The 26,057-nt window shown below is 43.3% G+C and overlaps 1 protein-coding gene across 8 annotated transcripts in view; it reads right to left on the bottom strand.

The window, feature by feature from the left end:
- The window catches only part of TJAP1 (tight junction associated protein 1), a 49,287-nt gene extending 23,576 nt beyond the window's left edge, over window positions 1–25,711 (bottom strand). For 3 of the 8 annotated variants that reach the window (XM_066618398.1, XM_066618444.1, XM_066618462.1), the window contains exons 1-2: window positions 25,317–25,711; window positions 4,381–4,482 (exon numbers count right to left, since the gene is read on the bottom strand). The gene's annotated coding sequence lies outside the window, so the exon portion shown is untranslated. Of the gene's footprint in view, window positions 1–4,380; window positions 4,483–21,406; window positions 21,509–24,721; window positions 24,921–25,316 lie in introns of all 8 variants that reach the window. The other 5 variants (XM_066618408.1, XM_066618470.1, XM_066618416.1 and 2 more) reach the window with 4 other exon arrangements.
- Window positions 25,712–26,057: the final 346 nt, after the last annotated feature.

Genomic DNA, 26,057 nt, shown 5'->3' with positions numbered 1-26,057 from the left:
TAAACTGGAAGAACATACAGACACTTCCAGCAAGGCTCTCATCCACTGTCCATATTGCCCTGCATCACTTGCAATAAAAAATAAACCAGTTACATGTGCAGCAAGAAAAGTTCTCAATCACCTGAAGAGGCTATGGGAAACAGGGAGAAAAGCCCAGAAAAACTTTCAGTTTTACACAGCTGAACATAGGAAGTTGCTTTATGCTACTTAGACCATTGGTCCAAATAGCTCAACCTCACGGGTATGGACTGTCAGTGGCTTTCCAGGATTTCAGACAAGAGTTTTCCTCCCATCCAATCTGGAGACACCAGGGACTGAACCTGGAACCTTATGTATGCTAAGCAGATGGTCTACAACCCATCACCAGCATGCAAAAAAATCAGACAAGCAATAAATAAATTGCCCCATTATCTCCGGTATTAGTGATGAAGGAACACAATGTAAGTGATCAATTAGTCAGGCAGTACTACATAAAATTATGTCCCACAGTGGAAATGACGATATAAAGAAAATTGATTTGTGCTAAGACAAACAAATGGCCAAGCTAGCTCAGAATTGACAACACTCACAGGCAGGGACTCTACAGTTTCAGACAAGGATCTTTCCCAGACTTAATGCCAAGGATTAAATCTGGAGCCATCTCCTCTGCATGGCTGAAAAGACAGTTCTCCTGAGCCCTATCACTATATCTAAAATCAAAAGGACTTGTTTTTTAAAAGAGAGAGAGAGAGAGAGAGAGAGAGAGAGAGAGAGAGAGAGGAAACTCTTGACCTTGATGGTTTTGACTATAAAACCTTCATGTAAACATCTGCCTCAGAATGCCAGATGCAGGGAGGGCACCAGGATGCAGGTCTCTTGTCCTGTGCGCTCCCTGAGGCCTCTGGTGAGCCACTGTGAGATGCAGGAAGCTGGACTAGATGGGCCTTTGGCCTGATCCAGCAGGGCTTTTCTTATGTTCTTGTCTGGTCTTATATTGGCAGATGTGAGAGAGGAGGCAGTTAAGAATGAACAACTCTCTCACAGCATGTACACATGTCTATTTCTGCATTTCTGAAACCTGGACAAGTTCTTCAGACCATTCAGACCACCATCCAATCTCACTAATTGATGTTGACAGCAAGATGTTTGTTGCATCATCTTTAGACCAATGTTTCCCAAACTGTGGGTCAGGACCTATCTGTGGTTTGTGACCAGATTGCTGGTGGATCATGTAACAGATAAGCTGATAGCTGACAAAGGTATTGAGTCCTATGGAAAGGGCAACAACCACATATGCATGTTTACTCATGAGTAAGCAACCATGCCTCATATAAATCAAAGACCAGATGAAGGAGAACACAAGACCACAGAATGCTTCTGATCCACTGAATGTGGAGCTCAAATGCACGCTCCAGAAGTCGCACTCCCATCATAGTAAAAAGGATAAGAGGCTTGAGCTGGTAAGCTGCAACTTTTTTAAGTCTCATAGTCTTGATAGTGTGTCACTTTAAAAAGTGGGTCCCATGCTAAAAAGTTTGGGAACCACTGTCTTAGACCATCTAAGAAGGTGCTTTGACTTGTTAAATCAGCAGAACTGCAAGAGAACTAGCTGCAGTGGAGAGATCTTCTTAATTTCTATTGCCCTCTCTGGATGCAAAGAAGACTTTTTTTTAGGATTCACTGGAGTTTTTTCCCCTCCAATTTATTATTTCACTGGTAAAGATGAGACCCCCCAAGAGCTCTGGGGACTGAATTAGGGCTTTTTATAAAGAACCAACTTCATGTGTTATCAACAGAGGAGTTCACATCTCTTCACTGCTTTAGGCAGGGGGACATGACAGAGTTGCTCCCATCCCACTTACTATTCAGTCTTGTACTGGAATCTCTCTCACCTGTGCGTTAGGCAAGTGGTTCTCAAACTTTTCTGCCCCACAACCCATCCTCAGCACAGAGAAGCTTTCACTTTTTTTTAATGTGAAAGGTCCACCTCCAGAGCATGTTCTCACTGACAAGTGTATTTTTGTTAGTGAGGACACAATGCAACTTGACCTGCAGTTTGCCAAGTAGAGCTGATCACCACAGCTGATGTGTAGGTGCTGGAAAGGTCAACAAAGGGTGCTCACTGGCATTCTCTTGAGTTCCTAGACACAGATTTTAGAGGTAACCTTGAGCCAGGGACAGTCAGAAGCATGCCCTAATGCTCTCAGCAATATTTATTTATTTCCTTCATTTGTACCCCACCTTTCTCCCCAAAGGGACCCAAGGTGGCTTACAATAATCATTAAAAACACAATTAAAAACATGAATTAAAAGCACATTAATATAAATGTAAATAATTATAAATATAAACATAAAACACATTAAGATAAAAAACACATTAACAAGAACATTCTTAAAAACAGCAATCAGATAAAAAGATGTAAAAAGGAAGAAACAGTAGCAGTTTATAAAAAGGCCCCCAGCCTGTAAAAGTTAAAAGATGTTAACTTTTATGATATGTTTGCGATATGCTTGGGAAGAACAGAGGGTGGCCCATAATATTAGGCTTCCTGGGACACATTTCTAGAATATCAGAAACTATTGCAAAATCCATTTTTTAAAAAGGATTATTGACACTCCCTATATTTTTATACATGAACATAAAAACTTTTGGGTTTCAAGAGAAACCTGGGAAGAAGGGTGACGCTGTCAGTTAAACACTTAAAAATTCATTAATTATTAATTTTTTTAAAAAAGAACTTTATTTTTAAGTCTTAATTTTGGGTAGAATGATACACCTCATTCAATTCTAAGGGCAATAATGATACAAGAGTTGTATTTTTACAACTTTGTTCATTATTCCATTAAAAAATATAGTTCATATACTGACCTATAACAGTAGAAAAATTGGAGGTGGTTTCAGGTCTTCATGAAACAAGTAGCGCAAAGCTGACTGTTTCTGTGAAGGGTACTTTTGTATTTGAGCAAGAAAAAAGCTTTCAATTTCTACTAATAAAATGATGGCCTTTTACATTCTAAGGAGAAAACCTCCACAGCTTCCTGACCCATAGATCTACTTTCTTGTATCCACACACAGGACTAAAGATCCAAGCTGGATGGGGCATGGGAGAAACGCTTTTAGATTCCCCACAAGGTCAGAGCACTGAGAACAGATCACAGAACAGGATTTGGGGTTCTATTTCTACACACGTGCTCCAGAATTTGGTGAGGTGTTTTGCTGATTATTTTCCTGGTCCTTTAGCTGCTTTCCCTTCTCAGCCACACCCACCTTTGGAAATGGGGCCCATACTTTGTATGCACAAAAGCTCCACACCCGAAGAACAAGCCATAAACAAAATTAATAGGAGAGGAAGTCAGTAGGGCCTGTGCTGGGCTAAAGAGCTGCTGAAACAAGTCTTGGAGATGCCCTGGTATTGGCCCTGCCCCAACAAGCTTGTTGGCCCCTTTCCTTACTATAGTGTTTTTTTTTCGGGCCTCAACTAGTATAGAACAAACAACCTCACAATAGCAGAGCTATTCTGTTCCTAAACCACAGAGCAATAATGAGAAATTACTTCCAAAGGAAGAGTGGGACAAGTCCCAGAATGCAGACAGGCGCAGCATAGTTCTCACAAGGGGTAAACTGGAAGATGGAGGCTCACAAGAGGGCTGTGTGTGCCCTTCAATTCCACGCAAGCACAGAAAGAATTGCAATATCAGTGGTTGCTTGTTTATTTTAAAAGCAGCAAGTCCCTAGTCCTTATGCTTGAAAAAATAAGTGGGAGAACAAGGGGCTGATGAAATATCTCAGGCCAGAGGGAACGCTATACATTTCCAGATATCAAATAGGGCTTCAGTGCCCTTTTTAACTCCAGAGTAAATTATCCACAGGTAGCAAATATATACAAGTTTATACAGGTCACAGAATCGAGCTTTTCTGGGGCAAGAATTCAGTTTACCTTGGCACATAATTTTTATCATTACTTTTATAGTCCTACACAGTAGCAAGTTCCAATGTGTTGCTAGTTCAGGAAATTTTCTTCATACTAGATGTTAGAATACACTGTCTATGAACACTTCTACAAAAAGGCTTGGTTCCTGTTCACAAGCATATCAATGTGCCAAGTGTAGAAGCACACATTTACCTCTAAATAAATAAACCCTCAGATTCAGCTCCCTCCTATAATTCCCATACTTAGCATTTTGCTGTCCTTGACTAGCTCACCTCATTTACTTCATACAAGAGACATTCTCCTCTGGGACATACAACACTCCTACCCCTCACTAAGAAACCTATTTCCTTCACACTGCTCCCTCCTACATATAAACCCTCTGAGAAAAACTCTCTGGTCCACAATACCAACAAAAGACTCTGGCAAACATTCATAATATTTTAGGCAGGCGTCTCATAAAATGACTTACAGACCCCAAGTGTTGTCCTGTCGGAACATGTTTGTCCTCCTGCCTCTGAGTCTTTGGTCTCCTGTTCAAACCCAACAGCATCTGGCCAACAACTGCAGAAACCTGAGAAAGGAAATTCTGTATGAGTACCCTATCAGCTTGACACATGGGAGCACAACATATACACACAAAAAGAAATTCACAGTTACACACAAGAACAAAATCAATTGTGAACACAATTGTGAGTAAAGAGGGACAGCAGGCCACAGCTCTATAACACAGTGGTAAAGCAAGGTCTTGGAAACTATTTCTGCCCCCCCCCCCAAGATCAAGGGATTCATTGCAAGCCTAGACCTTTAGTGCCCAAACCAGTGGCAGGAATATTATGCTGCTTTGTTGAAAAATACAACAAAAGAGCATTTGCTTTGGGGCAGACTTCCATAAATTATGCAGAAATGTTCATTATCCTTCTACCTGTTAAGCTTGGATAGCAGTCACAGTAGCCCAGCTTAATCTGCAGTCAAACAGAGCACCGGGTAGTATGCTCCTAACAGAGAATTAGTGAGCAGCAAGACTCTGCAATTTGGCATTCTGCTGGGTCATTAAAAAGTACATTTACCTTAGGAAACTAAAGATGACTTGAGAACAGCAGTGTCTGTAAGAAGGACTTTAACGCTTAAAACCAAAGTTAAGCAGCTGCTCAGGGTCAGACTTCTATAGAAAACTATTAAAAGTTTCCTTGTTTTTTTAAAAAGTCACTCTTTAATTCTTCTACACATAACTATTTAAAAGTCTCTGTTAAGAAACCTTAGGTTGCTTATTAGTAAGCTGTGCTTGAGTGGATTTAAGATAACTCTCATCTTTCAGGCTACTGTTGGAAATGGCTCATCACAAGATGCCTCTGAAAACAGAAATTATGGATAATATGAAGCAGCCATTGTGTGGCCCATCAGAGATTGTTGGAGCCCATGCTGGCCCGTGACTGCCAGTTGCGAGCTGCAGGCTGAGTTACAGCAAGGCCTTTTATAGTCTTCATGTGTTTTCTGCTTTTCCCTGGGCATTATTTTAACCTCCTCTCCATTGCCTTGGTCTGTATGTTTTCACTGTGCAAGAGGTGTCTGGCAAGCAGTTCACAGTTCTCATGTGGTTCTACATGCTTGCATTATAGTTCTCAGGTGTATGACAAATAAGCTCAGTAAAATTCATTTGTATAGGTTCTGTCTCTAACATATTCATTTATGTAAATTTATTCAAATTTGAAAAGTAATTAATTCTTTTTTCCTCACCCCCAACAGTGTCAGAGAGATGATGTGGCCCTCCTGCCAAAATATTTGCACCCCAATGAGTTAGCAGCAACTTGAGCTTACTAACAAGCTGAACGCTGCAAAGAAAATGTCCCTCTCAGTTTTGCCACCTTCAACTGATCTGGGTTTAAGTAGCATTAGACTAGCTCTTTGCAGCAAAGAGAGGATTTCTATTCACTATGCTTCATACAAATGGCTAATCACAAGAGAGATTTCGGCTAAGGGATTAGATTGGCCATTATGAAATGAGCCCAACTACAAACCATCCTTTAATCTCATTTACTTTAGTGAAATCAACCATTAATTGAGCCCTCAGAACAAAATTTGCCTGGCAACTTTGACATTTAGAAGCGGGGGGGGGGGGGAATGACATGCAGCATATCAACATATTCCATGTTCCCCAAGGAAGCTGCTTTTAGAGTAAATGAAAGCAACATTTTCAGAATTCTCTTCTACTCAAGTGTGCCTCAATTCCAAACTCACTCATCTTTTACTATTTCTTTGCATAGAGGACTGTTGTCTTACATTTCTTCAACATCTTCCATCCTAAAGCCTTTTGTAAATTTTATCAACAACAAATACACAATCAATGCTCCCAGTACTCCTTGGCCACCTCCAGAACACAAAGGGATGATTATGTTGCTGTTCAGCTGTATTAAAAAACAGGTTTCAACAGGAAGTTAAAAATTTGGATATCAGACTTTTAAAGCAACAAGGACAATCTGTAAGTGCTCACCCATTTTGACAATGACCAGATTGGTGGAGCACAAGCTCCATTTCCTCACATTTATTTCAAAATAGGAAAGCTAAGGTGGAATATAAGTGCTAAATGCCCACTGACAACAGGCTGGAAGGAACCAAGTTTATGAAAATGATATGCATGGAATTACTACTTTTTCCTTACATTTTTATCCTACCCTTCCTCCCAGGAACTCAGGGCAGCAGAAATTGTCCCTCCCCCCTATATCCTCACAAAAACTGGCAAACAAATCAAAGTATGTTAATCAATGCTTTATGCAGGAAAAGGACAGTGAATTATGATATTGTTGCTTTTGCTACATATGACTGTATTAAAGATGACTCCAAAGTATTTTTATTCTCGATTTCAGCAGTCCGTATCCTGGTCGAAGGTCTAACAGATCTTGAAAAAGCAGCAGAGGAGGAGAGAGTCCCCAATATTTGAGAACAGATACTCCCAGAAAGAGCTCCCAAAAGAATCTGGAAAAATTTTTCATTTCTATGAGGAGGTTCCCAGAGCCCACTGGAGCAGTGGTACCAAAGCAGCTACCGCTGTATCCAGTAGGTGCCAGGAATCAGCCGGAGGACTCACTAGGGGAAGCCCCAAGTCCTGCAATGGAGTTTCTCAAGTCTTCGCCAGATATTTTGCCAGTGTAGACTTGCAAGACTCTGTGTTGGGCCTTCCAGCCTGACACAGAATTCAAGATCCAGCAAAGCAGGACTGCCAGTCCCACTACCTTCCCGCCCCAGTGACTCTCTTACATCATCCCTCTTTTCTTGGGCTTGGAAGTCATGTTTCCTTCAGGGGTATAGCAGTCAGGGTAAGGTATAGAAAAGCACATCTGGGGGACCAGGGGTTGAAAGGAAATATCTTGCCTCACTACTTGCTTTACTGGAGGCAATGGGTTCCATGATAAGGAATGGTAATTGAAGGAAGGGAGTAGGACTGGTGAAAAACCTGCAAGTCTCCGTTCCTCTGTGGTCCACAAGCTAGACTATGTGCACTTACGTACCAGAGAACCAGTTCCCAACATTTCAGGTCAAAGCCTATTTGATGTTTCCAGAAGATTAAATCTGTCATTTAACTTTCTGAATCTGTCATTCAAACTTTCATCCAGCAGAGGGAGCATTAGCTCTAGTCTAACCAGACAGCAGGGTTGTAAAAGGGATTCTCACAAACATTTAAAAATAGATCCAGCCCCCATTCCTCTACTATCAATGCCTGCTTAGAATGGCAAACAAGTTGAATAGAGGAGGAGGAAAAGATCACAGAGGTGCCATGTTCTATTTATCCTGGGCAGGTCAGAACGAGTTGGAGGATATACTGCAGTAGACAAACTTGGCCAATCAGCTCTACAAGTCTTGACCAGAGTCCTTACAACTCCATACATGATTCCAGAACAACCAGACCACTCCTTCAGGCACTAGCCTTGAGGTAACTCACACAGGGCTCTAGACAAAGTACAGGAGACACATATGAAAAAATCCAGTAAGTGCTCCTCACAACATACTGAGCAATGGTCCTCACCGAGTCTGTGTGCCCTCTGATAACTGCAGCATAAGAAAAGCTCCCATTGCACTGTCAACACTGGTTAGTCCTGATCAAGGGAATTTTACAGACCTTGTGAATTTTATTATAATGCACTTGCATTACTATGAGATTGTAATCCACCACTGATGGAAAGATCTTCTGATCAAACTGGCAGAGAGATCCAGGAAAATTTGTAATGTGCACATTTTAAATACAAGGTATATGGGATGTGTCTACTCATCTCCCAAGACAATTTAGAGTTTTAGATGTTGAAGAAAAATAGTACTGTTTCCATGAATCAAGTAACTGACACTTAAGAAATCTTTTTCTTAAGAAGTTCTTAAGAATTTAAGAACTCTTTTTGAAAGAAGTTTTGTTGTTGTTGTTGTTGTTGTTGTTGTTGTTGTTGTTGTTGTTGTTGTTGTTGTTGTTGTTGTTTTGCATACCCAGCAAATCATTTTAGTAGTCAGCGGGGATAAAGAAGGCATCCCTAGAGAAGCAGTTACCCTTTCTCTCCCTCCCACCCAAACAGCCCCAACAATCAGATCATTCATGTCAGTGCCTATGAGCTGTATACACTGGCAGGGACCAGTAAATCCTAAACACGCTGCATACTGTACAGGGACTAAGAAAGTTACAAGTATGGAAGTCGTTCTCCTGACACCCAGAAGTCGGGTGGCTGTCTGGACGTGCCCTAATCTCAGACTATTTGTACAGGTTTTGGTAGCTCTAGCAGCTAACCAGTTAGCAGGCACTCAGCCAACACCACAAACTGCACAGGAGTGAATCAACCTTAACTGACCTTACTGTAGTAAAATTAAACACATGACAAACTAGCCCATTTGGAAGGAATAGGCACCAAATTGTGTTGCAGTTATATAGGCTGACAGAATATGCCCCTCCAGCGACAATCCCTCACTCAGTTCTCTCTGCTAAATTCTTCAGTTACCATGGATTCAACTTCTTTGGTAGTATAATATGAACTACTCTGCTTTCACAAGCAAGCAGAAGTCTGAACCTCAAATGTTGTCTGCAAACACAGTCCAGACTCCGCCTCCTTGCATGCCTGCAGGCCACCAGGTGTGGTCATGAATGGCACAAGCTAAGCACCAAACACACTTTTGATGTGGAGCTGAAAGCACGTAGCCACAGGGCACAAACAGCACGCCGCCTGCCGCCATGCTGACTCTGTACACAGGAATGCAGGCTGAAACCACAGGCCAAGAAAGGCAAACACACTGCATTCCACGCAAGGCAGAGAACAAAAACAAGCAGGCAAGCCCACGTGTCCTCCATACTGCCTCCAAACATGCCAACTGCAGACCTCCACACTCCCTCAGTGGTGAACCCAGTCAGACAGGAGAGCTCTGGCTTCACTGGAGCAAAAGAAATAGGTGGGGGAGATGTGGAAAGAGGATTAACAAGAGATAATGCAGAGACACATTACAAAAGCTAACTGGAGAGCAACTGAATACTGTGAGCCAAGAACTACTTTAAGAAATAAGGAGAAGTATTTTTTTTTTCCTGGGTTTCACTCAAATTTGCCATTTCGCAGACTTGTAAACAACTCAGTAGAAACAAACCGCTATATTTTAAAAAGCAGGTTTAGTGTTGGTGAGAAGGAGTCAAAGCAATAAGGTGCATCTTTCACCTTCAGCTCCTAAGTATTGTACCATGTGTGCTCCCTTGTTCCACCATGGTTGTCGTCATCTCCTCCTAACCCCCTCCTTCTCCTTTACCCCAACACCACTTCGGAGATGCACCACCCAAATTTAGCAGAGACCAATCAGATTTCTTCTGTTCTGAACCTTTCTTCTCACAGCCACCTAAAACAAACAGGCTGACTCAGAAACCAATGTAAAGGTCTTGGATGCCTGGCAAACTTCCTGTACCACACCTTCTCTCAAAGGCAGCCCACACTGGGTGAAGTTTTGTACCCCTTTCTCTCACACACTAGACAGAATATACTTTCCAGTTCTGCTTCTCCTTAGCAAAAGCAACCTTAAGCTCTGGCAATGCAAAACCACTACCCCAATTTATAAAAATATTCCAAATTATTTTTGGAACAAGGACCTTAGAATTCTAGCTCAGTGATAGTAGTTAGCTTCTGCAGCCTACATGTAAAGTCAGAATATTACTGATTTTCATCAGAGAGATGTTGTGAAAGCAAGCAATATGAGTCTAAACCCAACCATACTCCTTTTCTTCACTGGTTTGAATTATCCTGTATAGAAGAGTAGAAGAATATAAACTTTATGGCTTCCTCTGTCTAGAGCAAGCGATTAACAGTTTTTGTCACATACAAGCAGCTGTCCATCATAGACAGGATGAATATGAATGGATTGTACTAACACTACAAAATTACAGGGCCTTATTGAAACAAGAGACCCTTTACCTCCCAAAAAGCCTCTGAGAAGGCTAGATCAAGCAGAAGAACACTAACCCTCTCTTAATTGCCTCACATGTCTTCTGCTTTCAGGCTTGCTTCCTCTAAAAACAGGAATCCCATTCTCTCTGCAGAAACACTGAATTTACAATCCAGAACTGACTGCAACTGATCCTAAATAACCTACTTTGCCATTCTTCCTCCAAGAGGCAGAAGGCTTAGATTAGAATCTTTGCCTACTTCCACTCCCAGGTTTGACACTGACTGGTGCCTGTGTTATTGCTCGGCAAAGAAAAACTGCTCATTTCTTGTTTTATTTATAGTGCAACTGTATTAGGCAGGACGTCTAGTCTAGAGGGTAGAGCCTCCGTTTGCCTGAAGGTTGCCAGTTCGAGGCCACCGGCACTGTGAATAGCGAGACCTTGAAGCAGCTGACGAGCGGAGTTATTCCACCTGCTCTTTGGCCACATTAAAGACACATTTATTCCTTTCATGTATATGCTGCCTTTCTTCTTCCATGATACAACTCAAGGCAGACTACCTAAGGCTTCCAAGTAGTCTTCTATCCATCCAGGCACTGAGCAGATCTAGATCAGCTAATCTACAGTAAGGTGGTTGTGCATCATGTATGTTCAGACCATGCCCTGGAATCTAAGGCCAAAGGGAACACCCATAAAGCTGTACAACTAACAAGGAAGAAAAAAGGCACTTGCCTACAAATGGGCAAATGGCCAGGAAAAGTGCCCAGCACATAGAACACTGTGACACCAGTTTATTTGTACCAAACAGACAATAAGACAGACTGCAGGGTGGTCACACTCACACCCCAAGTTACAGAATATGCAGCACAATCTTATCCTCCTGCAGGGAGAAGGCAGTCTTCTTTCCTTTCCTCCTCTCCAAGCTCATGCCCATGAAGTAAAACCTTATTGGGCTCCACAAAAAGCAAAGAAGTCCCTTCTACCAGCAACCCCTCTTTCTCCAACTGCTCCCATACTCCACAAATCTCAGCAGCTCTATCAGAGAGCTGAAACTATCCCACTAGTCAACTAGTCAGCAAGGCAGCAGGCAGGCAAAGGTGGTGTCTCTGCAGCTTACCCGCTCCCGCCCACGTTTATTCTTTGTGCATTTTATAGCATCCCAGGGCATAGCCCTCATCCTGCCACTGGTGGGCGGGCAGAGCAGGGAAAGGGGCCCTTTATAATTGTAGTGTTGCAATCTGCCAGCCTGGCCAGGCAGCCTGTTCCTGCCTGTATGTATTAAATACCTTGTAACTGATTACACCCCCATGGGGCATGATTAGCAGTCTTAAAAGAACAAAGTCTACTTTCAGAAGAATAAGAAGAGACACGTAGTGCTAACTTACTACAGAGGTGCACAAAGAGTAAGGCAAAGAAAACTCAGCTTCACTAATGTGCCCATCATCTCTCCCTTAACCTTCCCTGCCCATCCCAATATCTTCCAAATGTTTCACGCAATGACTAGCAACAACCTGAGAAGTATGACAATGAATTATCATGTGTGCACAAGTGCACTGCTGAACAAAACACTCTCTTGAAACAAAAACATCCTAAGCTAGTTTTGTGGCCAAGTCAAGGTTAACTCCTTTCAGGCAGAACACAGTCAGTGTACAGATGGAATTTTCTGTTTGGGGGGGGGGGAGAGAATGACTTCCAGCAGCAGCAGCAAACACCCAGCAGGAGGAGAGAGAGAGTTAGAAATCTCTCACACAAGCCATACCTTGCATACTCTTATTTGTATAAGAGTAAGAAACTTGATTGAGTCATTGGGTGAACCTCAGGGCAGGCAGCTGGCAGCCTGTGAGAGCTTGTTATATTTCAGGGCATACATTAACTTTCTTTTTCTTCTCTTTTTTAAGTTACTGGCACTCATGGTCATTTACAGAAAAACAACTATGGAGTGAAACAACAAACTTTGAATTTATGTTTGCAAATATTTTATTATATCTGTATCTCACCCTCAAATCATCCCTTGAAAGCAAAATAAAGCACACTGTGCTGAACCCATGAGAAGAAATTTGGCCACACCTGGAGTATTGAAACCAGTTCTGGTCACCACATCTCAAAAAAGACATAGTGGAAATGAAAAAGGTGCAAAAGAGAGCAACTAAAATGATTACTGGGCTGGGGCACATTCCTTATGAGGAAAGGCTAGGCGTTTGGGCCTCTTCAGCCTAGAAAAGAGACGCCTGAGGGGGGACATGATTGAGACATACAAAATTATGCATGGGAAGGATAGAGTGGATACAGTGATTCTCTTTACACTCACATAACACCAGAATAATAATAATAATACAGGTATTTCTATACCACCTTTCTTGGTCCTCAGATTTCTCCTTGGACTTTATTCAAGGCGGTTTACATAGGCAGGCAATTTAAATCCCCGTAGGGATTTTTACAATTTGAAAGAAGGTTCTATCTTTCAAGAAACCACAACATTCAGATGTTTCTTTCTGATCTGGTCGCAACATTCTGGCCTCCATCCTCCCACGCTCAGAGCAGATGGAATAACTTGGCTCAGCTTGTCAGCTGCTTCAAGGTCGCACGGTGCCGGTGGCCTCGAACTGGCGACCTGCAGATGTTATCTTCAGGCAAATGGAGGCTCTACCCTCTAGACCAGACCTCCTGCCCGGGGACATCCACTAAAATTGAGTGTTGGAAGAGTTAGGACAGATAAAAGGAAATATTTCTTTACTCAGCATGTAGTTGGTCTGTGCAACTCCTTCCCACAGGATGTAGTGATGGTATCTGGCCTAGATGCCTTTAAAAGGGGATTGGATAAATTTCTGGAGGAAAAATCCATTACGGGTTACAAGCCATGATGTGTATGTGCAGCCTCCTGATTTTAGGAATGGGCTATGTCAGAATGCCAATGCAAGGGAGGGCACCAGGATGCAGGTCTCTTGTTATCTGGTGTGCTCCCTGGGGCATTTGGTGGGCTGCTGTGAGATACAGAAAGCTGGACTATATGGGCCTATAGCCTGATCCAGCAGGGCTGTTCTTATGTTCACTGTGCTGAAATCTGAAGGAAGGTTTACTCTGTTGAAAAAAACCATTCTTCCTGGACATCACTATCAGATTATCAGTAGTTTCAGGCAGTATAACTTAGGATGCTGAATTTGAATTACTTGGATTTATAACAGAAAACAGAAGAAGTCTTCAAGGTGAAAGAAACCAAACTCTGGCTTTTAACTATGGGCACAATCCTAACCAGGTCTACTCAGAAGTAAGTCCTAGTTTGTTCAATGGTGCTTACGCTCAGGAAAGTGTTGTTAGGATTGTGGTCAAAGTTAATTATTTGTTATATTCCAGTTGTAAGCTGCCCAACTATTCAGAAAGAGAGAGGCTTAAGTGTATTTCCCTTCAGGCAAGCCTATGGCCATGGCCCTCAGTTTATGGTGACCTTTTGGTCACACTGTCATTGGTCACTATGCTTACAAAAATCATCTATGAACAAAGAGATGCTTGCAAAATAGATGCCTCGAAATTTGTACTCTGTGCCCTCTTCTATACACCTCTACTTTTATTCTCTATCTTCCTGATTGCTCTGTAAATAAAGTATGTATGAATAGTAGCATGTTGACTACTGAGCTAACAAAAGAGACATGGCAACAGTGTAGAGAAGGAACTACAAGATTTTAAGACAGGAAACCCCTAAGTATGGGTAATCACAAGGAGGAGCCTTACAAGCAGTTATTTTATTGGTGGACAGTGTGGGAAGTCCAACTACAAGGGGCTGAATTATTAACATATCCTAAAGTTAATATTTTGGGTCAAGTGGTAGAATCATGAAAGAGTTCCAAGGGTCAGGAAGTCATGCTCAACATATACAAAAGGACATAAGTAACTTTAAATTCAGATGGTTCTGGATACTCTGGTTTAGACAATAAGAGTAAGACACTGGCTTGCACATCCCCCCTTCTATGCAGATTCCCTGTCAGTTTCTTATTTAGAACAAACCATAGTTTGCCATGACGTCCAAGTCAGCAAAGCTGTTAGTTTTTGGCCTACTAATCAAAATTAGAAATCCACTTCAAACATAGTTTCATATACTGGTTTAGAAGGCAAGTACTAACAGTTTGCCACATCAAACATCACAGAAAACCAGAGGGAAAAGTTGGTAGTAAGCTTGTAGGAATGGTCACATGGAAAGCAGATACTCCCTGAGATATTCTAAACCAGTGGGTGCCAAACCCTGGTCGGATTCGGTACCTGTGAAAAACCCTCCCCAAGCGAACAGAGCTTACTGTTCTGTGAGTCAGCCTGACATCTTCCTTCCCAAATTCCCCTAAATTATGCACCAGTCAGCAGCTTCCACATTCAGATGCCCCAGAAGGATTTGCACCCAGATTTCCAGGCAAACATTTAAGGGAGGCTTTGGGAGGCTGCCTCACATGGTAAGCTCCGTTCATTCTGGGGACAGGTTTTGCGGCATGCAGCTGTCCCAAGCTTGGAGAGCTGCTCTAAACTCAGAGCCTAAACCTGGCTCCTGTAAACCTAAAAACCTAAACCTGGCTCCTGTAAACCTCAAAAGTCATGTACTACACAGATTATGAGGAAACAGAAAACAGACAGAAGAAAGATCTAAAAATTACACCACAACATCTCTAGAACTTGGAGTAAAGTGTTTTACAATATGTGGAAATAGTGATTCTGTACAAGCATACAGCAATCCTAGAGAAATGTCCACTGCCTATTTGTCCTACTCTTCAGCAGGCAACATTTTCCTGCACCTTTGCTATCATATAAGAACAGTTCAATGACATACTGGTTACATTTAGTGGTTAATCTCCCCACAACAGTGGGCAGCCATCGATCAAGAATTCCTGCTCATGAGCAATAAGCAAGTCAGCACATAGCTACTCTTAACAGCCTTGAACACCATTACTCACTGCCCTACACTACACAAATCCCCACCATCATTCCCTAAACTAATAGCTTTTTTGTGCAGACAAACACTTCTGCTATTTCACTCTCTCCATTACCAGCATTCACAACCAGGGCAGTAGGCCCTAATTTAGCTTAACAGAGGCCCTCTACAAACTGCTAATCCCAATGTGCAGCTGTTCCTCAAATGCACTGGCACGAGCAAACTGTAAACGATTTATGGCGCGTGGCAGGAAGACTGCTGGCTTCTTGTATGGGCGGGGTTTTGGTATAAGATCGTGTTTGGGCTAATGTTTATATTGCAGGCTGTCAATCTAGAACTAAATGCTACACGACACTGTGCTTGCCACACCCAGCTGGGACCTAACTATGTTAAATCCTATTAGAACCATTTCAGAAATACCTAGGAGTAGTGGGCAGGGGAGATCACACCCTTGCAAATAAGTTCCGCAGAAATTCTAAAATCATGCTATGGACTCTGCTTGCTTTTGGCACTAACCTGTAGATTTAAACACAAGACCATTGCTTAGCCTTGCTGTTTTCAAACTCTCAGGGAGTTTGAAAGCCACAGTAAGTGCTTGCAGGGGAGGGGAGGGAGGGAGACAGCAGGGGGGGAGGCAGCGACATGATCCCTGCTCATGGGGGCTGGTGGGACTGGGATGCACTCACCAGTCCCTTCAGCAGCATCCTGGGGTGCAGGAAGCCCTGCACAAGCGCCTGCAGGGCTCCCTAGGCTTCTAAAAGTGAAAGCGAATGGTCGTGCTCCACTTTTGGTTTATCGGAGGTGAAGCACAATCACTCCACTGTCACTTTTGACAACCTGGGGAGCCCTGCAGACACTTGCGCAGGGCTCCCCACACCCTCAGGTCATTGCTGTGAGTGCATCCCAGTCCCAGCAGCCTCCCTGTCCTACTATACAGAGTAATTATAAAAGGCTGTATCTTTTGATTTTTGAAGAGAGGTTGATTAAAATAACCATGAACTGAATGACAGTATGTATAGAATGCCAAAGCATATACAGGTGTCTCCCTCGTATCAGCAAATTCAGTATCAGCGATCCCCCTCCATCCTGCATACCCATTTACTTTGTTTAGATGCTTACTGCTGTGAAAATGTTTCTTCCTTTTACAGCATGCAAGCTTAGTGATGTGTAGGCAGCCTGAATGCTTGAAGAGACTAGACTGAATGCCAACAGGAAGCAATAAGTTAACTGTTTCCTGTTAACATTTGATCTAGCCTCTTCAAGCATTCAGGCTGCCTGCAGCAAACCTGCACATCGCTATAAGCTTGCATATAAGAAACAAACATTTTCATCAGGGAAAGCCTCTAAACACAGTTAATGGATGTGTGTAGGTAGGTTCCTCCATATCTGCAATTTCTGTATCTGGGCAGGGCCTAGGATGGATTCCCCACAGATACTAGTTACAAAATGATAGCACTACATACAAAATGACAAAATGACAGAACATCAGAATGTGATATATGGACAAGTTAATAAGATTAAATGTTTTTTCTATGAATTATAAAGTCACCTAAAAATTAAACTTTATTTAGACATTGGAATTTTAAAAGATTGCACATTTCAGTGCTCTTCAATCATTAGTACTTTGAAATTAATATACGTTATATGTACATGCTTAATATTTTGCTAGGTTTTTTTCTAGTTTCTAATTCTAAGTAGACAACGTTCAAAACAATCTCATAGGTTCAGAGATACTCCCATGCTCAGATAGATGCAGGACCAGACTCCTACAAAAGTGGCAACTTTTTAGGCATTGGAACAAAATTAGGCAACAAGATGTTATACAAGGTTCCATGCTTTGTTCACAGCATTGTTAATACTTGTTGTCTTTTTACTTGGAGTACCTTTCAGAAGCACTCTCAAATTACCAAGTGCCTCAAAGTACTTCCTGCCTTTTGACTGAAACAGATTTGATTTTCAGTTGACAGCATGTCTTTGTAATCATCAGAGGACTTGAAGAGGACTTGAAGAGAAAATTAGAACTGGGGGAAGATGAAAAACAAAATAGAATTTGATATCTCTAAAGAGTAGATACCACAGCTCAGGATCCTTAGTCCACACAGGAACTGTTGTGCACACAGGAATATTGGTTGTGCCTGAACACACATATCTAGCCCCAAGCTAAATTAAAGGGCATACGGAAGAGATTACTATGGTTTTCCTTCTATAAGGTTGGGCTCACTTGAACACTTAAACAAGTCCAGTTAAAATATCAGTATAACAAAAAACAAAGATTCAATCCTTTTTGACTTAAAGGAAGTGAGAAAAGAACATTAAAACATGCAAGCTCAAAGCATCATCTGCAATTCCTGCAGCAGATATCACAGAACTGAGCTTTACAGCTATTGTAAGATCACCTAGGCATAAAATATTGTTCTGATAACACCACAACTCTGATTCTGTTGATCCTGGGCTATTGAAACAATCATTAATGCAGCATTAAGCCACCATCCCAGTGAGTCAAATCAAAGTTCCAGAGTGGTGTAGCAGTAAAGTTGCCATAGGTACCCCAAGACTATAGCTACTTTCCTCCTTGTCCTCATTCCTTTAGTACTAAACTACTTGCTCTGCAGAGATTTACACTATAGACCAGTGGTACTCAAAGTTTGCTTTACTCCCTTAGTAAGTCTTTGTGGGGGAGGAGCTAGGGCAGCAATGCCTGGGGATCGAGCTGCTAAGGGGGGGGGCGAGGGGGTGCTTGTGACTTACTTTTAGAAGGCAGGGCAGCAACAGGCTGCAGGAGGTACAGGGATCCCTGCGCAGCCCTGCACAGAGCACTTCCCTAGGCTTGGAACTTTCCCTGAAAGCAGGTGCAAAGCACTTCCGTTGTGCAGAAGGCGCTTTGCACCCGCTTTCAGTGAAAGTTCCAAGCCTTGGGGAGCGCTCTGCAGGGCTGCACAGGGCTCCCCGCACCTCCTGCAGCCTGCTGCAGCCTTCTAAAAGTGACAAGCACCCCCCCTTGCCCCCAAAATGGATGCAAGGATAGCTTCCCTACCTCTCCCCTTCCCCCACCCCTTAAAGGGACAGGGGAACCTTTACACTAACTGGTGGGTCGCGATCCACCAGTTTGAGAACCACTGCTATAGACAAAATGCTTAACCCTCTACTCTTGTACAACATTCTTCTGGACTCTTTGGGAACGACAGTATATTTTGGGGCCCACACACTGCCAACCCACACAACAAAGTGACTCGCAGCCAGCCCATCTAATACTAAAAAAGAACAGAACACACAGGATAGAATACACAACCACTCTGTTATTCACTCAGAGTTGATTACTGGGGATAGGTTACCAGCATCTAGGTGTATAGCCATTGTTTCATTGTCATACAATCAGAAAACACCACACTATACTCTTACCCCTCTTACCCCTCAATAACACTCTTACCCCTGCTAATTGGGTAAGAGGCACTTTTTCAAGTGGGTGCTCCTTTTTTTAGCAGGGGGAGAGTAACTGGCCCATCTCACCCCAGCAGTGCCTGTTCTAGTGGCTGTCTGCTGGTATTCTTTTGCATCTTTTTAGATTGTGAGCCCTTTTGGGACAGGGAACCATTTAGTTATTTGATTTTTCTCTGTAAACCGCTTTGTGAACTTTTAGTTGAAAAGCAGTATATAAATACTGTTAATAATAAAAGATAATAATAATAATAATATATTCTACAAGACAAGGAACTGTAAAAATCACTTTATACAGGAAGCAAGGCAGGTACTCAGCTGCCTTTGGAGAACATTCTCTCATTATCCATACCCAATTCATTCTTGAAAACAGCTCTTATACCTAAAATCCAGATTAAACAGTACCATTATTACATTAATTTCAATTAGAAAAATTAGAAAAATTCTAACTTGTTCCAAAGCCATTCCAAGTTCATCCAAGAAAATATCCTAAATGTCTTCAAACCAGAAGGCATTGTAGACCTTTGGGAAACACTCTGGAGTTTGGGAACTGCTGTAAGTGCTTGTGACAGAGGGGCAAAGGCAGCAACACAATCGCACTGCTGCCAGGGATAAAAGGTTGTTGTTTTTTTTACCTCAGCAGCACTGGCTCTTGGGGGGGGGGGGAGTCTACATAACCCTCTGCTGGGCTCTCCACACCTCAGAACTTAAAATAGCGGCCACAACCGACATCCAGTTTACAGTCTAAAGCAGGGGTGCTCACACTTTTTTGGCTTGAGAGCTACTTTGAAACCCAGCAAGGCCCAGAGATCTACCAGAGTTTTTTTACAATGTTCACGCCATCATAACATATAACATTTATGTGTACAATGTATGTTGGTGTACCTTGCATAACCGCATGAGCCAATATTGCACAACACAACATAATTAACTATAAACATTTTTGTAATTACTTGAGTTTACTTTGATGACTTGCACTGAAGTGAATCAGCCAAGGATGCATAGTCCTGACAGTAGCTGCTGACAGCCAGCCTCAAGCACACTTCCAAATGTTCATCAGTCATGGAACTTAATGATCTTCATGTAGGAAAAGGCTGACTCACATAAATAAGTGGAGCCCTTCCTGCCTCAGGTGCTCTTATATCCCTGAGGGCCCTATTGCCTTCAAGTGGCTGCAGCTGTGCAGCACACTCTGCTGGATGCCCAGGCCTTACCCTTAAAGGGGCCACTGCTGACACCACATCTACCTCCTCACCAGATCTTCCTTGATTCCAATACAAGTGGGGGGGGGGGGAGCAGATCTCTATACAGACCAGTGCAAAAACAGGGGAAAGGTGTGGGGGAGGGAAGATCTCTATATAAACATCACAGCAAGACCAGTGCAAAACCCCTTGCACACAGAACCAAGGGATGGAAGTTGGGGGGGGGGAGATCTCCATACATACCAGTGCAAAAACAGGGGAAAGGTAAGTCAGCCCCAGTAGAGTCAACGGGGCTCACTCCCATAGATGCGTGGACGACAGGAGAGAAGCCTGCCAGCGGCTCCTCTCCCAGGGAGGAGCCTGCCAGGGGCTCGCTCCCTGGGCTCACTCCCTGGGCTCACAAGCCTGCCAGGGGCTCACTCCCAGGGATGTGTGGACGGGAGAGAAGCCTGCGAGCGGCTCCTCTCCTGGTCTACTCACGAGTCATTCCCAGTAGAGTCAAAGGGGCTCACCCCAGGAATGCGTGGACGGGAGAGAAGCCTGCGATCAACTCATTTTGCCTCAAGATCGACGAGTCCATCGCGATCGACGTATTGAGCACCCCTGGTCTAAAGAGTGGGGAAAGCAACATACGGGCACAAGTTCTCAGGCTTGAAGTAAGCAAGCAAATTACTTGCCAGTTGTTTTCCTCTGGCTTGAGATCTAAAGGCTAGGGAGAAAGAGCACAGATCCTGGTGCACTGGACATAGTTTTCCTCCTCATAGGCGTCCTCTTGTCCTGTAGCTCACAGGATCACAGGAGAACACAATATAAGAGGAATAGACACATTCCTGGGCCAATTCCCCACCTCAAAAAGATATCAATACAATTTCTGAATGGGCTGGAAATCCAGTGATGTTTTTCAACAATCATGGACAACAATAGGAGGTAACATAGGGAAAGGGTTGGGCAAGGTGAGAAAGGACCGCCAACCATTCCCCACAAACAGTCCTAGACTACCCATTCTCAAATTAAAAGGGCAATGAAAAAGGATAAGGAACCTCAGATAATGCAAGGATTTTTAGGCCAAACTGTAATCCCACACCCTCTTCGGGATTATTTTGGTGGCTGAACCAGAGAGGGAACAAACTCTTTCACCCCAGTACACCCCATTCCAGCATCATATGGCTTAAGCTTAAACCCAGGAAAGGAATCTTTCTTGATAAGGTGCACTGCATGAGCTATAAAGACAGACTTTTGTGATGGCTGCAGGGCAGGAACAAATACACTTAATTATCAAAATTTGCAGTACATGGATACCTGACAGCTGTTGCTGCTGCAGTTTCTCTGCTCCTGTGGAATGCTTCCTGGTTAAAAGAGGGAAAGCTGTAGCCCTAGCTGCCCTGAGCATGGTTCAGGCAGCAGAAAAGATATGGGGAGAAGGAAGGTCAAAGAAGGATAATTTCTCTTTTCTGTTCCTTTCTGAAACATTTTATCATAACTTCTCAAATATTTTTCTTAATCCAATGCTATTTACCAGAATTGGTATTCTAGAATTGGAATTCTGCTTACCATCACTTACCAGATTCCCTCCTTTATCAGCTTCTTTTGCCTGAATCACTCAGAGACTCTTTTCACCAGTGCAACCACCACAACAGGCAATGCTGAATGACTATCAGGCTTTCTTCAGCAAATAATGGGAAAAAATATTTCAGTACAAACATGAAGAAGAAAGTAGGTGATCAGGCAAAACCAGTCTCATAATCCCTTCTCCACAAGACAGTATATGGTCCAAGTCTGCTTTGACTAAAGTTCACTGGAAACCTGCAAACGTGGAAGGACCAAATTCCAAATGCTTCTGTTCTCCAAGCAGCAACTGAAAGTGTGTGTGTGCTACACCCTGAAGTACAGACAAACTATATCCACAGATCTTAGCAGGATCCGCTAGCAGACTGCAAAAGCAAAATCAAGGGCCAAGCTGCAGATACACAAACAGTTACATAAAACACGCCTGCATGATATCTAGATCTGTACCACCACAATCATGTTATACAGAGTTATCTAGCAACATTTATGCTTCAACGCTGAGGAAACGATTAAGCAGAAGTCAAATTAAACAGACAAGGTCCTGGTAAGGAACTGGACCAGAAAAATAAGTAACTGTGTCATTGTCTTGCCTGATGCCCCCCCCCCACAATGCTCTTATGAAAATTATTTTAGCAATAACATGTTTTAGAAAAATCTGCTGTTTAGCAATTATTTACAGAGTGTTCACTGGAGCTAGCTACGTATTGTGCAACTGGATCAGAAGCCGGATTCCTCATGAGGACTCCTTGGTGAATTTGACTAACATCCATCTAATCAAGTATTCTGTTTCTAACAGTTACCAGCAAGATGACCCCACATTTCTAAGTTGAACAAATGGCAATGGACTTCCTGATTGCCTCCAGCAAAGAGGAGGAGGATTGCCTCCTGCACTACAAAATCAGAACAGGTTTAGGTGCCTATTCCCAAACAACTTTCCACATTACTGGGGGGGGGGGCAGCCTGAGAGCATCCATCTGGCAACTGAGAGCAGTGAGAGTAAAGAGAGTTGTAAAAGAACAAGAAAAGCAGAAGAACATGAATAGTGGAAGAAATGCATAGAGCAAACAACAGAATCCTATGCCATGTCTACATAGTAGTCCCATTAAATTCAATAGGAATTATTATCACGAAAGTAGTTTATGGAGAAGGAGCATTTCTTCTACCATCCATATTCCTCAATGAAGACTGGGAAAATCAGAAAGGCTGGTTTGAAAGCACTTTCACCACTCAGCTCACATTAGCTGCCATTAGCTCCCCACATTAGCTCCAATTTTTCTTTAGATGACAGAATCTGAACACATACGCAAGCAACGTGAATTTATATTCATAATTTTCCTATGAGATACAGCAGTGTTAAACTTGATCTTAGCCAAAAAGATGCTAAATGTACAATACACAATAATTATCTCTACAACCTTCTGGAGGTACTGGAACTTTGTATGCATGCAGAAGGAGGTCCCAAGTTCAATCCCTAGCATCTCCAGTCTATAACCAATATGATCCCATAAAAGTAATTTGTATTTAAATAGATGTATTTAATTTCAAATTTGTATTTAAATTTGTATTTAAAGATGCCATACATATGGCATCTTTCAAGTAATGAGAGAACAGATTTCTATCCTAAGGGGCTCATGATATAGATCGCTGTTGGCATCCTTTGGTCTCGGAAGACTATGGTATCGCACTCTGAATAATGGTTCCGAAACAGTGTCCTCTCCAGTGCACGAAGCCTGGGTAGAGTAGATATGGAGGATAGACTGTTACCCATGCTGTTACCATGATATACATAGATACTAACAAAAAGAAGACAACAGAAGTAGAAAAAAAGGAAATGGAGGCAGGAGTAAAGAGGGAAATTATATTTGATTATTTCAGTTACACGTACTTTAAACTTAGTTTCAGTGGAGAATTGGGACTAAGGTGTTATGCCAAAGGCTTGACAGAAAAGGTGGGTTTTAAAAGAAGACAAAGAGGAGGCATCATGTATCATGCAGGTATTCTAGGGGGTAGTTCCAAGAAACTGGAGCCAGCAAAGGGCAGGTGAAAATGTCAATTTACTGTCATAGCCATGAGCCCATCATGACCATTAGGCTGTATTTTTGTTTTCTCAGAAAAATCTTGCATTCCTTTCCTTAACCTCTGTTTTCTCCACTAACCCCATTTCTTTTTACCATTGTTTGATCAGCTCTGACAGAGTACTACATAACACAGTCTACAACAAGGCAGCTGAGTATTGAAGGGAACTTGGGAGGGAAGAATGGGAATTTCAAATTCCATTAGTATATTTCATTGACCTGCATCAACTATGCCTGGATGCCATGGGCATGATAGCCTGTTGGCAAAGATCAGTTGGATGGCTCCCGATCCTTTTGATGAAAAGGGAAAATGATGTTCATACAGGTGATCAAATTTTGTTTTCTTCTCTCAGAGTAGACTGCATCCATACTGTTAAAAAACAATATGACATAAGAAGGAAGCAGCTGTCGTTCAGTGGTTGAATACATGTATTGCATGCCGAGGATCCCAGGATCAATCCTGGACATCTTCAGTTAGGACACAGAAAAATTTCAGCCTAGAACTCTGGAGAATGACTGCCAGACAATACGGAGTCTGACTCAGTAAAAAGCAGCTTCCTATATAATTACCTGCAATATCAAACTGAGAGCCCAATCCTATCCAAATTCCCAGTACCAATGCAGTCATGCCAATGAGGTTAGTGCTGCATCCTGCAGTGGGGAAACAGTCATGGAGGCCTCCTTTGTTTCCTTACTTTGGGGCTGCATTGTGGTTGCACTGGTGCTGGAAAGTTGGATAGGACAGAAAGTTGGACTGGGCCCTTAGGGATATATAATTTTACAAGAATTGACAAAAAAACTTGTACTGCACCATGGGACTATAAACAATATCCAGAATAAGCACTGAGCTGTATTAGAAGCAAGCAATTTTTAACAAAGCAGAAACAGATTTTAACAAGAACATGCATACTTGAGCATACCTGAACTTGAATTGGTTCATCTCAAAAGCTGACCCCATGAAAGATGCACCCTTATGATGAATCATGAAGCAGTGTTATACTATCCCATACTGTGCTTGGGGTAGAGGGTGCAACCAGACTGCAGCTTCCCCACACTGTTAAGTGTACGATACAGCATAAGCCAGTAGAACCACACTTTATTCCTGCACCAACTTTCTGTCTTGCATTCAAGGAATTCAACACTAGCACTCCCACCTCCAGCTAACAGATGCAGCTCTGCAGGAGAGATGCACAGTGTCAAAAGGCAGGAGACAGCTTTGGAGCAGTCTTTCTCACCTTTGCAAACCAAAGATCTCTTCTTTCAAGCATCTCTGAGATCATGGCCATTCCTAGGTAACACTCTGGTTCACTCACTGCATCCACCACCAAATCACCACATGAAGTCATCTGCCTCCTCTCATTTCACATATTCTGCAGGAATGGGGCCATTCCTGTCCAAAGTTGTGTATATGAAACAGGGACCAAATGCGTACATCTGTGGGCCAGGCAAAAATGGGTTAAACCAGCATTAAGATCACACCTTTTAACTTTGGATATATCAGTGTAGGATAACAATAACCTCCAACTTACCTTCATAATTATAAATACAACTTTCAAATCACAACATTAAAGTTTAAACAGATATTTATAAACCAGGGGCAAAGCAGAACCCAGTTTTTCACTCTTCTTTAACCCACTTCTGCCCAGCCCACAGGGGTACACATTGGACCCCTGTTTCGTATATGCAATGTTTCGCAGAAGCGGCTTTAAGCACAGTTTGTATCGTACCTACACCAATTAATAAGATGTGGTTAACTGGTGCTTTGGGATTTTTAAGAACATATGACTGTATTTTTAAAAGTACAGTCATCAGCTTCCTTGATACTCTCACCTGTTCCAGCTCCAGCTGTTTTAGTACCACACGTTCATCCTCTTCACTACTTCCACTCTCGCCTCTCAGCAGTAAAGCATGAGGAGGGATCAGGCTTCTCCTCTGAGGGGGCTTCGCTCCCCCTCCCCTCAGTAGGCTCTGGTGCTATATCCCCGCTGGTCTCTCCCCACACTACGACCCCCCAGGCCTCCACCTCAGGAGCAGCCTGTCTCCTCACCCCACCCTCAGAGCCAGCCCCGCTGCTGCCTGAGGGGCCCGAGCCTTTCCAGAGAAGGGTCCCTTCCCTGCGACTCAGCCGAGCTCACCCCGCCCGCAGGCACCACAGAAGGAGCCGCCCTGGGCCCACCCCGCCCAGGCAGCGCCGAGCAACAGGCGGGCGCAGGACTCCCCCTCCGGCTCTGGCTCTGCCTCGACCCGCCCAGGCCCCCGCAAGCCCCGGCCCACTCCGGCTCGCGGGGCGCCTCCCGCTCCCCTGAGGGCCCCCAACCGCCAACTTTGCGGCCGATTCCGGCCCGTTTGGAGGGCGCCTCCCGCCCGCTCTAAACTTTACCCCCCACCCCTTTCGGACGAGAGCCGCGCGCTCGGCTCAGGCCGCCATGTTGCCGCAGGGCATGCCGGGTAATCCGGCGGAATCCCCACGCACCGGCGCGCTTGCGTCATCGCCCCAAAAAAGGGCGGGGGCGGGGAGGGGGAGGCCGCCCTCGGCGCTGAAAGGAACGGGCTGTGAGTCAAGCGGGTTGC

Source organism: Tiliqua scincoides, chromosome 1 (assembly GCF_035046505.1).
Source record: "Tiliqua scincoides isolate rTilSci1 chromosome 1, rTilSci1.hap2, whole genome shotgun sequence".
Classification (NCBI taxonomy): Eukaryota; Metazoa; Chordata; class Lepidosauria; order Squamata; family Scincidae; genus Tiliqua; species Tiliqua scincoides.
Note: the sequence above shows the minus strand (reverse complement) of the source record. Positions and strands in the feature narration are given on the sequence as shown.